This window comes from Anas acuta, chromosome 7, assembly GCF_963932015.1.
Source record: "Anas acuta chromosome 7, bAnaAcu1.1, whole genome shotgun sequence".
In the NCBI taxonomy this organism is placed as follows: Eukaryota; Metazoa; Chordata; class Aves; order Anseriformes; family Anatidae; genus Anas; species Anas acuta.
The window spans coordinates 6,962,613-6,980,508 of NC_088985.1; the positions used below are offsets into that span (position 1 = coordinate 6,962,613).

A 17,896-nucleotide genomic window follows, 5' to 3' on the forward strand; every position below is an offset into this window, starting at 1 on the left:
AGCGCGCGAGACGGGGGCAAGGCGGGAGGGGCCGGGCAACGGCCGCCACAACGGCCGCCCTCGCGCCCGCCCCAACGGCCGCCCCCGCTGTGAGGGGAGCCCCCGGCGGGTGTAAAACACCACAAGGGCCATGAGGGGGGAAAAAAAAAAACGGGAGAAAGAATAAAAGATAGAGGGGGAGAGTGAGGCACTGAGGAAACACGACGTGAAAAAAGCGAATTAAGAAGTCCAGGGCTCCCCCTGTGCCCTTTGTGGTGATCCTCAGACGTGGCTGGCGTCTGTGGGCCCTGAGGGAGCTCCGTGGCCCGCTGGGCTGTAGCTCGGAGCCGTGCCCCACACCACGGGGACTGGCGTTGCAGCACGGCGAGGCCTGCGGGGAGCGTTCCCTACTCGTATGTGGTTAGACAAGACGGTCTCTTCAGGCAAGGAGCTTCTGGAAGATACTTGGCTAGTTCCTGCTCTCATTTGCAAGAATTCATCTATCACTTGGTTTAATTACATATCACCAAGCCAGATCCTCTGTAGTTCAGAGTGGTTTTGACCTGGAGCCCTCTTACTGAGTAGTAGATCAGTGGAGTAGGTCGGTAGCAGTCATCAAAGAGGTAAGGCAGCAGGAGAAAAAAGGCTACATGGTGCTTCACTGGTGGCACTTGGACACACAAGATAATACAGCTTAATTGTTTTTCTTGTACCAAATGCTCGTGGTTCCCTTCTTCCTGTTAGCTCATGTACACACGCAGACATGTACCCACACGTATGCTCAGGAAGAGGTAACATTTATGTGTCATCTGTAGGAGTGCAAATCCCATCTTGACCATCCCATTTGTTCATTGTTCCTCTTTGCAATGACAAGCCCTTCCCTATCCGTACTCCCATGCTGCCTTGCCTTTTTCTCTCTCGCCAGTAGTGCTACAATAAGAAAAAGTCTGCCAGAGGTCTTTACATCTGAGCACATGACTTGGTTGTTCGATTGTTAATGAAGTTGCACTCAGTTAATGTGTCACAGTCTACTGATTTTCTTACGTCTGTATGTGAGATCTACACATTTAGCTGGTTGATCGTCCTTTTCCATGCTGCATTAATCCAGCAGCAGATTTTGATGATCTTGCTAAATACTATGTAGGATGAGATTTTATGTACACTGGCAGTTAAATTGCATACTGTCAAGCTGTTATTTCTAGCCACTCTATGAACTCTTTTTCTCATCTTTGCTGACTGAACAGCAGATTTTTTTTGTTGTTTATTGTTAAAATCTATCACTGATCTGTTTGTGTATATTTTTGAATTTTGCGTAAAAAGTTTGACTCATGACAGGTAGCTGCACGGCTGTTTTTTACTGTGTGCTCATCAGTTCTCCATAAATCATACCAATTTGCCAAAATAGATCATTAGGTCAAACACTTTCTTAGAAATAAAACAAACTAGTTCTGAGAAATGTTTTCCATTACTCCTGCTGCTGGCTCAGGAAAGACATTTTGATTTACAGGGTTTTAAGAGACAGTCGATGTCCATTTCAAGGAACATTATCTTTGGTGGAAAAACGGAGTAAGACACTGAGCCAATTTACCACTTGTGGAATGGGAGCTAAAGTAGTGGGGAAAATTCTGTCAACAGGATAAAGGTTTTAGGAGCCATATTGCTGAGGCAAGCCAGCATGTCACAGCGTGCCTGGTGTTCAGGTAGCCAGCAGTGGTCATTACTGTACTTCCAGTGAAGCAGGCAGTGACTGGAAGCCCCTCAGGGGACCCAGCAAGGCCTCTTCTCAGCTGGGGGCTGTTGGCAGAGGTGTAAATTGGGAAATTTGGCATTTTCCTTGACATCTGTGTTTGTTTGTTTTTTTCTCCTATATATCTGTTGTGGTTTTAGGTCAAAAATATGAAGGTAGATAATAAAAAGAACCCTGACACAAGTTTATATATTTTTTTTTAATTTTATGTTTTAAAAGCTGCTAGTAATATGCAGTTTGCTTCAGAACCATCAATGTTGGTGTTTGCAATGCTGTATTCAGTGTAATTAGTTCCCAGTGACTTTTTTTTTTTTTTTTCCCTGATGAATAGCTAGTACTTTTTGGCTTTGGCAAAATGAAAATATCTTTGTGCCATCATCCTTTGAGAAGCATCATCTTGCCAGTTCCTGAAGCTGCTGTGGAAGGCAAGCAAAGCCTTGACAATCATCTGTCTAATATTAGTTGTAATGGGAAATAGTTCTAATTATTACTAGTTCAAAATCTAAATTTGTATGGAAGTTCTCCTTAGCTCAGAGGATAGTCTTGAAACATTTCATAGATTTTTATCCAAAATTCCAAGATCCTGGACTACCGGATGTTTCATGTTCATTCCAGATTGTCTCTGCTAACCTACTTTGCACTGGGCTGAAAATGGCTACCACTCTTTGCCAGTGTCTACAGAGTTGTTCTGAAAGATACGAAGTTGCCCTCCAGAGAAAACAGAACCACAGTAAGTAGTTTACTCCATTATCTGTAAACTCATCAATGAAAACAGGGTGATTATTTCTTTTCATTACCATCTTTTCTGTGTTTTGCATGTTTTGCTCCTCCCTGGAGGCTGCCTGGGAATATCATGCTGACTGTATAAGTATAAATTAAATGTTTGTCTAAAAGAAGAACTATTAAAATGTGATTCTGGGCAGGATGTGCCTGTCAGCAGGAAGCTTCCTAAAATACCCTGTGTTTTAAGAGTGGAATTTTAGAGTAGGAGGGAAGTGTAGAATTGCTATTTACCTGTCTGATGCTGCTTTTGACACACATGATGAGCCAGCTTCATTTGACTGTCACCTCCTTAGGAGGCAGAATTCCTCAGCCCACACTTTGCTTAGCATTGACTACTTCTTTATTTACTCTTTGTGCCTTTGCATTTTATCTGGACTGTGCATTTTCAGTTAAGCTCCAGTTAAAGACAAGCTTCTCAGTCATGGCATTGTAGGAGGGCCCACAGAGCCTCCCACACAGTGCCTTCCTCAAAGGGAGATGGGGATGTCTCTTTCTTTGAAGAAGCACTTTTGAAACAAAAGGGATTCCCCTATGTCTCTGACAATTTATTTCCCACCACACATGCACAGAGCCATCAGACTGATGGACCTAATTCCATTTGTCAGGTTTCTCAGAATTTCTAGATTTCAGGATCACCCCCCTCGACGTGGCGTATCTCTTCAGGTTGCCTCTGGGGAATGTCTCCGAGGGGCTGTGGGCAAGGCACTGCATGAAGGAGGTCTTTGACAACTGTGGCTGAAGGAAACTCTTTCAGAGAGCTGGGAGATGTCTCTTTCAGAGAGTGAAATTTTGGAGAAGGTGTGAGCTAAATGAAAGCCTTTTCCTGCCACCTTTTCTCCTTCTTCTATGTCTCTTTGTATTTTGGCTTTTCAAGGTCCTCAGTGACTTTTTCCCTCATAGTTACATGCAGTCAGTAGTCAGAACCAAACCCCAAAACAGCGAGCCATTAAAATGGACAGAAAATGTGCAATTGGAGTGCCCAGACATGAGAAGTTTTAATTTCAGAAGAACTTCAGCACAGCTTAGAAATCAGCAACCATAATTTGGCAATTTTCTTAGCCACCAGAGCAACTGAGAGAATTAGACACCTAGTCAGATTTGCCAGGAAGAAAGAACTGGTGAGTTAAAAAACAAGAACACAACCACGACCATGTCTGAATAAATTTCCAGTCATCTGTACATAGACCATTTATTGAGAAAGATAAGAAAAGAAAAACTAAATTTTCATAATCCTGATTACATGCAGAGGATTGACCCAGATGCATGATTTTAGCTGTATTTATTATATTTAAACACAATGTATGCCTTCACATGTGTTTACTGAAAAGAGGAACCACAACCATTTAAATTAAATGCTTTTTTAAATATTACTGCTTAAAAAAGAAACTACTGAAATCCTGCATGCTAAGAAGTAATGTATATGACTGAGGTGCTCTAGAATTAATTAGGTCTCTTATTTTAGTTTTAGAATCAAGAAGATTTTTTCTCATTGCTTGCAGAATAAAATAGCTAAATCCTCTGCTTAGATCTGAAAGTAGTTTTGCCCACAGCAATCAAACTAATATTTTCTTTATAGCTCTTTCTCTCTGTAAGCTTTCTACTTATTTCATTAGGCTTTAGATCAGGTTCCAAGTAACTAATTATATTTATAGTGTGATTTCTTTGCTCAGTACAACTAATTTAGGTAAAGGAGTTGGTGGGAATGGTAAAAGGCTAAGTAGTGTGCCGTTGCATCACTTTGTCCAGGTGCAAGATACCAAGAAAATTGTGTTTGTATTCATAAACCCTCAGTATTTAGCTGAACAGAAACTCAGCTATTTTCTGTGTGGTGTGAGAGCATGATGATGAACAGTAACAACTCTTTCCTTTGTCTTGGCGAGGGCTGACAGATAGCAAAAGTAGATATCATTTGCCAGTTGTTTGAAAGTGGGGATGAGGATTCAACCTTGGGGATGTGAGGATGTCCATGTTTTTCACTCGTGCTCCATTGCCCCAAGCTTTATTCCTAACATTTCATAACACACATCCCCTCCTACAGCTTTGCTGTAAAGCCACCACCCTCCCTTTCATCACTTTCCATTCCTTGCCACAAATCCCCTCTCACCTATAACCCATAGGCCTGCCCCTGTCTCCCCAGCTCAGATCTGCGGCTCTGTTTATCCCCATGTTTGAAGGTGCTAGTGCTGCCCCCCTGCTTTTGTTACTGCCTAACTAAATGCTGCTAGAGGCAGCTGAATAATGCTTTTCTCAGCTGACCCTATCCACAAAAATAAAAAACTCTTCAGCACTGCCTTCTGAGGTTAAAAATGCTGGACAAAAGTAAGTTGCTTATCCTTTAGCAAAATAAAGCTGCATTTTATTTATTTATTTTAAATCCAGTGAACATCACCCATCTTGACTTCCCAGAATCTTTCCAGTTTGTTCTGTTTTTCCTCTCTCAGGCTGAAATGTGAGGGAATGGGCCAGTTTCAAGTTGACTTTCTGACAAGAGGTCTGGTATTTGACACAACCCTGTAGACTACAATGCTTGATACAGCCCTATAGACTGCAAGGCTATGTGAGATCTTTAAAAGCTGGACCTTGATGTTAACAGAGGGTTCTAGAGGAAGCCAGCAGTTTTTTGGAGGCCTGAACCATAACATCATGTTCTGGATCTAAACTTTACTGAGGACCTTGAATTACCTCTTTTTTTCTGGTATGTTTCCACTCCTGAGAAAAGCAAGAGCTGCAAGACTGACTTATAATATACTCATTCAATTAATCAAGTGAGAGTGAATCAAACCTTTCCAGGCAATTTTGTTTGAAGTGTCTGCACTCTTCTCTGCATCGTATGAGGTGCCAACACCAGTGGGAGTTTGCCTGCGGTAAGAGCTGTGGGTTTGGATATATTCTTCCATTTTTATTAGGTCTTACACACACAGGAATTTTGTGCTTTTTAATCTTGTAACTGTACAAAACTTATCTGGCTATGAAGGAAGATAACTTAGTGCTTTCCTTTAATTATTCTCATAACTGTTCACATTATGTTCTATGAGCTAGTCACACTTAAAAAAATCTGAAGCCAGTTCTTAGAACAGGAAGGTATTTAACTGAAGTCCTTGCACCATAACTTTAACCGCTATGAAACCAGTAGCTCAGTACCAAGACGCATCTATCAGAGCTCCTTCCTGGTCGATTCTACTTTCACTGCATCCATTTTAGCATTATAGTTTCCTTCTTTCTCTCCATTTATCATCTGTATACTTTCCCTTCAAATAGTTTATATGGAATGAGTTTTAGCAAAAGCCAAGTGGTCCAAAAAAACATTCCAGCTAAACACGTTACATATTTATTGCTCTTAATATTCGGGGTGTAGCTGCAGAATTGCCTAGTATTTATTTGCAGAGTACTTGTACTGAGACTGCCCTTGCTGGCATGCATGTACATATAATACATAATAGTCCTACACCTTTTATAATCTTTCAAGACAAAAAGAATTATGAAAGTGAAACCAAGACATGAAGAGGCAAACAGACTTTGGAAAGCTCTGCTAGTAAGTACTGTGCAATACACTGCATTTTGTAATACAATCTGTTGAACAGTTAATACAGGGCTTACGTACACAAAATAGGATCCAGTGGCGTCTGACATCTTGGCATCAGAATCTATCCAAAAAATGGTCATATGACAAGCATGTTTTCATTTTTCCTTTTTAAGGTACAAACAAGTGAAAGAAGAGAGCTATTTAGTATGTACCGTGTGATTAAATCTGTACAAACATAATCATGGATTATAACACTGAAAGTTTAATAAACAGTTTCTGTACTGGCTTAAAGGTGAAAAGAAAGCTGCTGTCTGTAGCAGTAGAGACATACTCTGGTTTCCCAGGATGAAACCATCTTACATTTGCAGATCTAGTCTATGAGCACTAACCCCCATCTATCTCCCTGTCCATGTCCTACAAAGCAGTAAAAGCATCATTTGCGTAAAAATGAACAGACCAAGTGTATTCCAGATGCCAGACACCCTGCATCTCAGATCATAGCAAGTTTTTTTACATAATTTGGCCTCTTTTTTTTTTTTTTCCCAACTGCAGTGAAGAATGTTATTTTTCACTAAATAGGCCATCATCTTTTGGGAAAGGCCCTTCTGCAGAGTCTATGTTAATCCATGCTTTTGAAAGAACAAGACAACTTGCAGTAGAAGGAAACAAAACATTCATATCAGTTACAGACAGTGGAATACTTTTGATGGATCTAATATTCAAGCTTTGGCTGGAAGGCAATTTTAAAAGAACCAACTAGTTAAACTTGAAATACTTCTATTTCCTCATAAGATTTACTTCTCCTCCTTAATCTGTAACTCTTCATAGTGAGTTTCTGTAACCATCAATATGACAGTACAGCAATATTGCCTCATCAGTCATGATTTACTTAATGTTTTCTGAATTTAGTAATATTTGATTAAAATTTAATGTGAACATATCATATCATGCCACATATATTATTGCATCCATTAATCAGGTAACCATAATAATGAAATGTCGGAAGATTGGATGAAAAAAGAGCTGAAGTCTTTGATATATGTTTGGCATGGTTTTGTGAGTGATTAACGAAAAGATATCCAGTCAATTGTGTAAAGCTTCATTAATATACATTTACAATCATCTACGTACTGTATCATCAGATATTTTTAACCTTAGTTAAACTTGATTTTTTAATTTACTGAACGACACTAAATATTAATAATCCTGAAAAATATGTAGTATTCTATTAACTCTCATAATGCCAGAATGATTCATAACGTGTCTTAATGCTTTTGTAACAAAATATGAACTAAAAATATTGTCAGTGTTAATGGATCAGTTTTGTTATAGGTGCAATAACAAATGCTTTATGCATGGCTCTATAAACCTCAAATTACACATTTGTATTAAAATGAATGTAAGGCAATATTTCCATCTGCTTTTTTAATATGCAAAGGTAACATACGACCTGATCTAGCAGAGCATCTATGCCTGTTTGGTAGAGAAGGTGTTGAAGACAGTAAGACTTGAATTCATGATTGTACATATTCTGTTGAACATATGAAGACTTTCCAGATTTTTTTTTAAGTCTTTAAATCCTAAGGCTTCCACTCCTGAAGCAAGTTAAGAACATCTTCTCCAGGTAAACTCTGAGAGATGTGTCCCTGTTTTCCTGACCTTTGTGCCAAAAAGAAGCTAAGGCCCTTGTCCTGGATCTGTGTAGGAAAATCCTTTTTTTTGTGATCTGGATCGTCTGTGGAGCTGTTTGTAGCAGCAGGAGTGCACATGTGGATCTTCAGCCATGTGTGTTTAACATGCAGAATGTTCCCACTGACTTGCGGTACATATCACTCGTCGTATGGCATGAAGTACGCTTACCATGTGTTCTGGAATCCTCTGTTGATAAGCTACAGCTGTTCTTAAGCCTGTTATTTGCCTCATACCTTTTTTTTTTCCCACATTTTTGGGTGAGAATTTAATTGATCAAGTTTTCATTTCTTGATTACTATGAATCATGTAGAAACCTGTGATTTTTTTTTTTTTTTGCTGCAGTTGCAGGTAGATATGTACATTTTTACACTATAATAACTTCAAAAACCAGATCTCTTCAAATTATTTTTCAGAACACAGATTCCATGTGTTTATCGTGCTCTTTTAAGCTGTCTGTGATGTTAGACTACTTGATTGGTAGCTGTAAACTGGTCTCTAAACTGAAGTATTACCACTTTGGAAGGCTGCTTGGCTATCATTGTGTGGTGTTCATCTGTATATGCACGGAGCAATGTATCAGCATCCAGTCAATACCTTTATCCCAAAGCGTCTTTCTTCAGCTCATTCAGGGACTCTGTTTCTTTGGTGGTGTCTAGTTGTTAAAAGCTAGTAGCAACAATAGGCTACTCGGGTAAAAGCTTCGTTTTGAGCAAGGAGGATGAGCATACTTGTCAACCTACTGATAGAGGGCATTAAGAACAGTCAAGCCAGGATCTGTGAATCTTCTAAACCACATTCAGCTGACTTAAGCCCGTGCAGCTCCACCTGGCACCTGTGCTGTTAAGATGGTGAAATTATGGGTTGAATTAAGAATAATGAAGCCAGTTATTACCTTTTTGGTATGAATGTATTTGTAAACAATCCGCACATTCTAGCCAATCTTCCCTCTGTAGCCTCATTTTTTGCAATTGACAGATGTAAGTAAAATACTTACAATTTCTCCTCTAAATAAAATAACACAGCCATGCTGACAATATTTTTAATACATTCTTTGCATTAGAAAATACTAAGTGCAAGTGCAGAAGCTCTGTTTAGGTGTTGTGCCACTTACTCCACATCATGTACATCACATGTTACCTTCAGCACCCATAGGTCTCAGCATGCGTCTTGGGTGTGCAGACTGGTGATGAAGAAAAACATTGTGGACTTTCTTTATGTAACTGTGAGGAAGTGTTAAGGAGACACAGTGTGCAGAATTCTTTCCTGGGCTCTAGGTGGACTTCTGAAAATGAATTTGCTTCTGAGCTCCTGTCAGTTAGACTAACCATAACTCATTTTCTGTGGCTGTTAATCCTGCCTGTGAGGGGGTAGGGATAGTCATTTTCTTTGTAGCTGAAGGCAGGAACAGCATCATAACAAATAATGACTTTAGGATAAGCCTAAACGGATGAACTGCAATTGCAGTTGTCCTTCAAAATTAAGAACGAGAGGAGAAAAATGCAGAAAATATGATCTAAGCTAATATTACTTCCAGCTTTTGTGAGTGCTTTCTAGCGTAGGACCTGAAATGGCTTGCAAATGCTGAGGCAATGAGCGTTGAAACATCTCTTGAGCAGTTTTTTGTTCGTGTTTTTGCAGGTGAGCATTGCATACAAGTGGCCCTTGTACAACTAGCAGGAGAAGAGCTGTGGGTTGTACATCAGAGACCTGTGTTTTAACTTTTAGGCAAGACTGTTCATCCCTGTGAAATCAAATTGCATGCAACATAGTTCCATTCTTTCCTGTAATGCATGCTTGTTTCCTTTATAGTCACATATTTGGGCTAGAAGAAAACCATTCAGGGATTTGGTGTCTCTAAACAGTGTTTCATCTTCAATTGTAGTTGGACAACTGGTGTCAAGACCAGGCATGGAAGTCATGGGTAGGAACTCCTAAGAAACTACAGGTGTTTTGGTTATTTTCTGGTGGAAGGGATGAGAAATGGTTGTCTTTGGGAATGCACTTGAAGTTATTTCCTCCTAGTAGCATCTGTTCTTTTGAGGAGTGAAAAACACTGGGATTATGCTGCAGCCTGGAGCTCTAGCATGTCGATGAGGGAGAAGGAGTCCAAATAAATTAACGGCTGTCAGGCTCTGAATCCAGTGACTGGGATTTTAAATGGTTGGGAAAAAAATGTTCTAATGTACTTGGAAAATTGTAGCCTGTTTTGGCAAGAAGGAAAGTGAGCAGATCTGAGCCTGTTTCTCATATTATTGAAGTATTTTTGAGACCTGGCTTTCTGGTGAGATGGAAGGGAACTTTCTGCAAAATTAAAAATGTTACATTCACTTGAAATGTGTGGCTTTTTCATTTATTTATCTACTTATTTATTTATTTATTTTGATGTCGGAAGCTTCATACTGCTTCTATTTGCTGTTGTGTATAGGTGAAGGAGGTCTGCCCTGGAGTAGTCAAAGGGGCTTGCTTTCTGGGATGAACCCTGAAGGTCAAAGTTGACAGTTAGGTTGCTACTTAGGTTGCTGGAGTATGTCAATATTGGTGCAGGGCTTGAGGGAGAAGAGCAATCTGAATTATCCAGTGTTCTTGTCCCTCTTCTCTGATATGGTGAACAAACTGTTGCGAATTATTGTAGTTATTCTTTAATACTATAAATGCAAACACAATAGGAAAAGGGGTTGCTTATGGCAGACTTCTGCTTGCAAGTCAAGAATGATTTGCTCATGTTCATACTTCTTAATTTTTATATTCAGATACGATTTCTCTCTGGTGGGCCTTTGAGAATGATGGGGAAATGCCACTTACACTCAGCTTTGGATATGAAGATGAATTTTATTCTGTTCAACTCTCTTCCATTTTTAGAGAGTTTTATGTTTTTATTTGAGAACCTAAGGGTGCTTTACGCACAGGTGGCTTTTCTCTTCACCCTCGCAAAGTGGGAGAGAAGCTGCATGCAGCATAGGTTCTTGCGCGAAGCACAGGTAGGGCTTCAGGCAGGTGTTGTCAGGCTTCAGTTTGTTCATTTGGAAATGAGGGTACTGCTTTGTGTAAGTCAGGGAGAGCAAGGTGATGAAATGCTACTTAGCAGAAGGAGATTTAGTTGGGACAACTCATAGATAAGAATTCGTGCAGCACGCTCGGAGCTGGCCATTGAGAAATTTCTCTCTGTACAAACACACAGCTACTCAAAAGAGGGTCCCTTTGTGCAACACTGAGCTGAGTTACAGTACCTGAAATTTCAAATGACAAAGGAATCTTGCTGTCAGACTCTCTCTGCTGAGCTGCTGATACAAAGGGCTGTGGGAGGCGAGTAGGAACACCAAAGCATCTTCAATTGTTATCAGATAGCTGTTCACAGAAAGGTCTTCCCAGAGTTTGCTGCATAGAAAGCACAACCCACACATCATTGTTATTCATTCGTTCAGTTTAAGAGGCTTGTTTTTCACAGATGTGCTCTTCCTGTTTGGCATTTGTAGTTGAGGATTGTTAGTTGAAGAAAAGTGTCATCCAACTATGAATTGAGATTTTCAGCTGATTCATGAGCACCTTTTGTTACCTACAGCATGAAAAGGAATATGGCTGAGTCTGAAATGTAGGTTAAGCTGTATTTCCACCCCAGTATATTATGCTACTCTGGAAGGGTAAAAAAAAAAAAAAAAAGAAAAAAAAAAGAAAAAAAAGAAAACTTAATTAACAGTTATGCAAAAAATTCCAGCTCATTTTTATCTCAAATAAAATGAGTAAAGCAATTAGAAGACAGAGGTAATTACTACATATTAGCCTCTCTTATTCATGTGGAGGCTATATATAGAATATATATATATATGGATTTTTAAATAATTAACCAAAATTACTGTACATGGCAAGTAAAGTAAGCAATCAGTATATTTTAGTAAGGCTTTCATGCCAGAAAATTTGCCAGACATGCTTAGAAAGAGTGGTAATGCTTGGGAGAAGGGGAGGAAATGAATTACCTCAGAATAATGGGACCAGAGCCATTCATGAGTAAACAGCAGATAATTTGTGGAGCTTACATTAATGTGAAGCTTGAAAGTTGTGATATCTAAGTTAATGCTACAGCCAAGTAGCGTGATTGCAGATAAGCAGCTGTTTATTGTTGTTCCAGGGAATAATTATCAGGTATGAGTTATTTCTGCCTAAATTTTCTTCATCATACAGGTATCAGCTCATTTCTGGCTTTAATAAAGGCTTCTTAAAAAAAAAAAACAAACACGTAATACTTTTAAAAGTAGTTTAAAAATAATTATTTGTATCAAAGTGTAACTGTGAAAACAGTTCTGAATTGTCAGGTCTGAGTTGACAAAGCAGCTTCCTTGGTGCATTAAATGGGCTCTGACAGTCTCATTCACATCTGTATCTAGGAGTCCCATCCGCAGGAATTCACGCTCTTCTGAAATAAAATTAGGCAAGAATCTGGCTGCTCTCCAGAAGGCTGTCCTGGCTTAGGCCTCCTTGGATCAGTAATGTCTTAAATGGTAGGGTTATCTTTTTAATCCATAAAAATTGATCATCATAGTGAAAATGCTCATAATTAAAACAAAAAAAGCCAAATAGCAGCATTTTGCACATAGAACAGATTTTGAGTGCAATTTTTGCATCAGTGAGAAGCCAACATACTATCTTTGAAAATAAGTTCACTAAATTAAATGTAAAATAATTATTCTGAATTATTTAATTGACTTTTCATTCTCAAAGTTTAATTCATTTTTGCTAGCTTCTTCTTATACTGAAGGTCTGATTTTCTCCGAGCATTGCCAGCACATGGGAGAGAAGCAGCCAAATGGTAGAATGAAGCACCACAGTGACTTTTCTGATACTCTGCAAATCATGATTTTTTTTCCCCAGCCTATAATTTCTGTTCTGAGACATGATTTAGAGATCTCTTTGTTACCATCACACAAGTCACTGTCCTCCAGGACTCCAAAGATGACTTGGCTCAGGCTGAGATTTGCAGGGATGGAGGCTACAATTTTCCTGGCAGCTGCCTCCAGCTAATGGTGTCCTGTCCATCCAAGGGAACATGGGCACCTTCAGCATGTCTCTAGTGCCAGTCAGCCCTCCTGTTACCCAGCTTGGGGTATAGCTGCTGTGCTTCTTTCCTAAATACCCACAGTGTGTATCTAGATCTCCTCCCCGTGCAGTGTAAGAAACCAGTCCAGGCATGCTCTCAAACCTTCAGCCAGAAAGCCAGGATGGCCACAGGACTCATTACCCTCACAGCAAAACATCAGAGATGTCTTTATTAAATTAGCCTTTCTCAGAAAGGCTTTCCCAAACATGGAGAGCAGCAGAAAGCCTCAAAGAAGCCTATTCCCTGATCCCCTTCCAAAGTCACCTCCTTAAAGGATCATCTCATAATGGGGACTGATTGCCTGTTTGATCTCAGCGAGCCTCAGTTTCACAGGAAACCACACAGGTACCTCAGGGCCACCGCAGCAACACTTATGACTGGGAGTATTTGTGCATACATGGATTCCTGCACAGTATTTGTTCTGCAGTTAAACACCTTAAATAACCCTTTGAAATTATTCTGGCTGTATTTAAAAGTGGTAGCATAGCAACTGATTTTTTTTTTCCAAACAGTGAGGGAAGTGAGTTCTAATCCTCTTGAGGGTGCTGTTTATTAAAATTTCCACCATGGAAATTACAGAGTATCTTCCTCTTTCCCAAAACAATTCTGAACGAATTGCAACAGAAACATTTTATTTGGTTGAGATACAGAAAATGAAGAAAACTTTATTTTTCCTTTTTTTCCTTTTTTCCTTTTTTTTTTTTTTTTTTTTTTTTACACAGAAAGCTAGAAAATACATCAGCATGAGGTTTGCTACTGCATGTATTAAATAATGACTTTATACAATGAAGTTAGGTAGAAGAGGATATAGGCTGTTTGGATGTTCTATGTAATGAGTCATGAACCAATACTGAAAATCAGGGTGCCTTGTAAAGGAGCTGCGATCACACCATGATGAGTAAACTGGGTTGCCTGGTCAGCAGTGCGGTGACAAGGAGCTGGTGTTTTGTGGCCCCACTGGGACTGCCCTTTCCTTTGGCTGTCGAGGACTGCACTTGATGGGAAGAGGTCTGCTTGTAGCCCATGTTGCTCAAGCAGGGGAACTAAAACAAGGTTAACTGTTGGTTTAAATTTGGCTCTTAAACACCCATCTTAGAAAAGGCAATTATGGAGATTTCTCGCTCTTTTTCTACTGAAGGTGTACATTCTCTCTGGTTCTTTATTATTACAAAAGGCCTTGTTAATATAGAGCATCTCTGCACAGTGTAGGCATTGAAGTCGCAGTCTGTTAAAGGACTTCATCTTTGTCACAGTATCTTTAGCCTTAAAAATGCTTCTGGCTTCAGAGGGAGTGCACAAAACCTACAATCAAATCTGAGTCTTGTGCTTTACTGTGCTGCATTGTGAGTCTTCCAGTGCAGCCAAATACGTACTCAGCTCTGTGTCTTGTCATTTTACATATGAGTTGATGATACTGGGTTAGTTTCAGTGTATGTGCAAGATATTTAGAACTGTATTCTATTAATGATTCCTTTAATTTCTGAGATGTGGAAGACAATTAGAAGTCCTTGTATATCTCTTTGTATCTGTTTCAGATTTCTGTGACTCTGGAACAGCAATCACTGCTTTTAATGTCTTCCTCCTTCTCTAAAATGTTTTAGTGGTGTTCCCTGTTGCAGAAATTGTTCATCGATGTTTAGTTTACTCACCATATTGTAACTGTGATTCCTCTCTGTTGTATTGTACCAATTGGCAATAAGTTATTCAGAGACCGCTTTAGGGAGGGAAATGTCAGAAAAAAAGTAGTGAGAAAAAGATGTAGTATCAACAGAAATTAAAATGCACAGTGGTCCCTGCCGACCACTTTAGATAGAGACAGCTACGTTGATCATATCTACAGTAAACATGCTAAATATCAGTAGTAGGTTAATTTTAGAAAATTGGTTATCTGTCGACAGCTGAGCCATATCCAAATATATGGCAATGTCTTGTTTCTCTTCTGTTGTAACTAGGGTGCCCCTTTTCTGTCCACAGCACCACTCTGGCAACCCGTACAGGTTTTGGATAATCCTGTCAGCAAGGGAGAAACAGTATCTGTGACCCAGAAATAAACAAGTAGATGCTCACAGGTATGTGGCTGTAATATGGGACATTGTAGCACACTCAACCCAACTACCAGTGATCCAAGGGTCCTGATTTCTGACAGACTTTGCTGTTCAGGAGCTCAAGGGACTGTTCCAAATTGAATGGGAAGAGGTTGGTAGGCACTGTCACCTGAAAAACAGGGCAAAAGACAGTCATCGAACCATCCCCCAGTCAGCAGGACAAGGGTGCTGGCTGGGTGTCACCAACAGGAAGGAAGAGGAGAAAAATCTCCTCTCTCCCTTGGCAATGGTTCATACTACTTACCTGGAAAGGCATTTCTGTTTGAACATCTCAGTAGCCACATGCCAGTTGAGAGCAGATGATTAAAGAAGAAATCTTGTTTTGCCATTTCAATGGCAAATCTGTCATCTGCATCACTTGTCTTCGTAATACAAGAAAAAGTGAAATTTTAGAAATACTTTTTATTTTAAGAATAAGAAGTTTAGCTAAGCAATGGAAGACATTTTTAATAATGATTTTGCTTTTTAAACTTGGAAAGGGGAAGAAAATAATATGCTAAAGGCCAAATCAATGGAATTTTTGTGGAAGAGAGGCATGAAAGATTTGATGGTCCAGCTAGATGATTGTTTCAAAGCATGGAGTAGGTACTTGTATTTTAGAAGCAAACAGCATCAACTCAGTACAGAAGAAGTCATCTTTAAAAAGGAGGCAATGTAGTGTAAATGTGATAGAACCACGTAGTCCTCTAAAATGTTTGAACTTTAGAAGAGCGCATTAAGCTGTATTACAAACAGTTACGGAGCAAAATGAACCCCATTACTGAAATGTATGCTTTGCTGTCTATCCCTGTAATGACACAAGTCAGCATTGGATTTATCATATAAATGCCACATAAAAAAGATTTTAAAACTATGTGCAATTTAATAAAAATGTTTCATGTAAAACCACACACAAAATATAAAAAGGAAAGGATTGTGTCCTTGAAGAGGCTGTGAAGAACAGAAAACTTCACAGATTCTTGTGTTTAACATTACTTTTTAATATCCCTGCATTAAAAATGAATGATTACTTTTTAATATTACTTGTAACCAACTATCCCCTACTGTATAGATACATTTCTTGCATGATTTTATTATATGCTCAATAATAGTACCTATAAGCTCAGATTTCTTTTGAATATAAATGATTGGAAACAATATCTACCCTAAAGCATCTTTAATGTCATTATAGATGGGTAGGAGTAAATTAAGCGGTATTTAGCCACCAAAGTCTTTAATTTCATTGCATTTGAGTAGGAGTTAGACATTATGAGGTCCAATTAAAAAAGTCACTAATGTTTTTACATCTGAGTAGGAGTAAATTAAACAAAATCACTCCTGAGCTGCTAATATCATTTTAATTGAATGTCATTCAGTTTCTAACTGCTGTTACAACACAGTAGATAATGAGTCAATCTCAACAAATCATCTGAGCTCCAGGTACCATGGCTACTAGGGGTGAAGGTAGAGTTTAGGGTTGGAGAGGGAAATTGTTGGAAGTTAGGAAGCTGACAGGAATGATAGCAGACCTGACATCTCTTGGTTGATGAGACCTATGTTCATCTAAAAATATCACCCTAACAAGAACTAATCTAGCAAGGCTGCAAGCCAGGTCATTATTTCTAGTGTTCAGACATTAAAAAAAAAAAAAAAAAAAAAAAAGAGGGAGAGAGAGAAAAAAAGGCATTTATCCAGAAGATGCGATTTACAGAGTGAACGCTAGAAAGGCTAATTCCATTTATTCACACCTCATGAATAATTCATTGTTTGATTTAATGTTAATCTTGATGATGAGACAATGGTGAAACAATACTAGACAATATATAGACTTAAATATGTGAAAAAATAAAAAATCATCACAAGCTTTATTATTTTTTGATCTATAACAGATAATATTACATTTTCCTCATACCTGGAAATCTTTTTACTTCAGTAAATAGCAGGTTTAAGACAAGCTGTGGCACTTTGTATAGAGAGCGTTAAAGAGACTAGAGTGAAAAATACCCTTCACTGGAACTTGAATTGCTATAGAGCAGTAGATATTTTCCCCTAACAGCAGTTCAACCCATTACAGGATGCTAGGCTTCCATCAGGAGAAACTGCAGGGTTTTAAACTAGTTAGTAATTTGTGAGCATCATATTTGTTCTGATGTTCCTGTATGTGTACACTCCTGACTGTTAGGAGCAAATATTCCTTTAAAAATGCATTTGATGTAAGCTGGCAAAAATCAGGGTCTGCTGAATGAAGTTTAACACCTTGTTTCAAACTCAAGTTAGGTGCTGGCTTCATTTATAGTAGCACTTTTGTTTGGCCTATGTGACTTAATGTTCCTGTTGCTTTGCAAGAAATGGTGAGAGCAAAGATGTTGTTACAGTCCATGTGTCCACATGTATCTGAAGCTGCATTTTGCTCATCTTTTGTGTTAAGAAAGTCCCATCTATTTTGCCATGTACTCAGAAACTGCAGTGAGCTGACAGAGGCACAACTATCACTTGGGTATATAATTAAAATTACAGAGGAAAATTTTGTACTCCTGTTTCTTTCTTACATATGGGACAACTGAACAAAGCCCACTGTAGCAGATAGCATAGACCTGCCTTTCTCCTACCTCTTCTCTGCAAGACTGAGGCCCCTTAAAAGACCTGAGACATACTGCTTGTTCTTCCTCCATGGGTAGGGAGAAGTCAGTGCTGTGGGACAAGGGACATGGCTGCAGAATGTCTTTTCAGGAACTTGAGCATGCCCTGTTACAAAAGGTTGCAGGTAGCCGCATTGGCTCCCACATCACCAGGGCTTCTCCTGCAGCCCCTGCCTCCAGAAAACAGGGCAGTGTAGTGGCAGAGCAGTCACAGAGGTGTCCTGGTGCTTTACAGGATAGAGTTGTCCTCCCTGCCCTATTAGAATAGAATAGTTCAGCTGGAAGGGACCTTCAAAGATCATTGAGTCCAGCTCCCTGACCTCTTCAGGGCTAACCAAAAGTTAAAACATATTGATGAGG

General features: G+C 39.2%; 1 long non-coding RNA gene across 1 annotated transcript in view; it reads left to right on the top strand.

Moving 5' to 3' along the window:
• Positions 1-41: 41 nt before the first annotated feature.
• The window catches only part of LOC137859740 (uncharacterized), a 67,790-nt gene continuing 49,935 nt past the window's right edge, over positions 42-17,896 (top strand). The window contains exons 1-2 of the long non-coding RNA XR_011098500.1: positions 42-602; positions 2,342-2,456. This is a non-coding gene — a long non-coding RNA (uncharacterized lncRNA). The remainder of the gene's footprint in view (positions 603-2,341; positions 2,457-17,896) is intronic.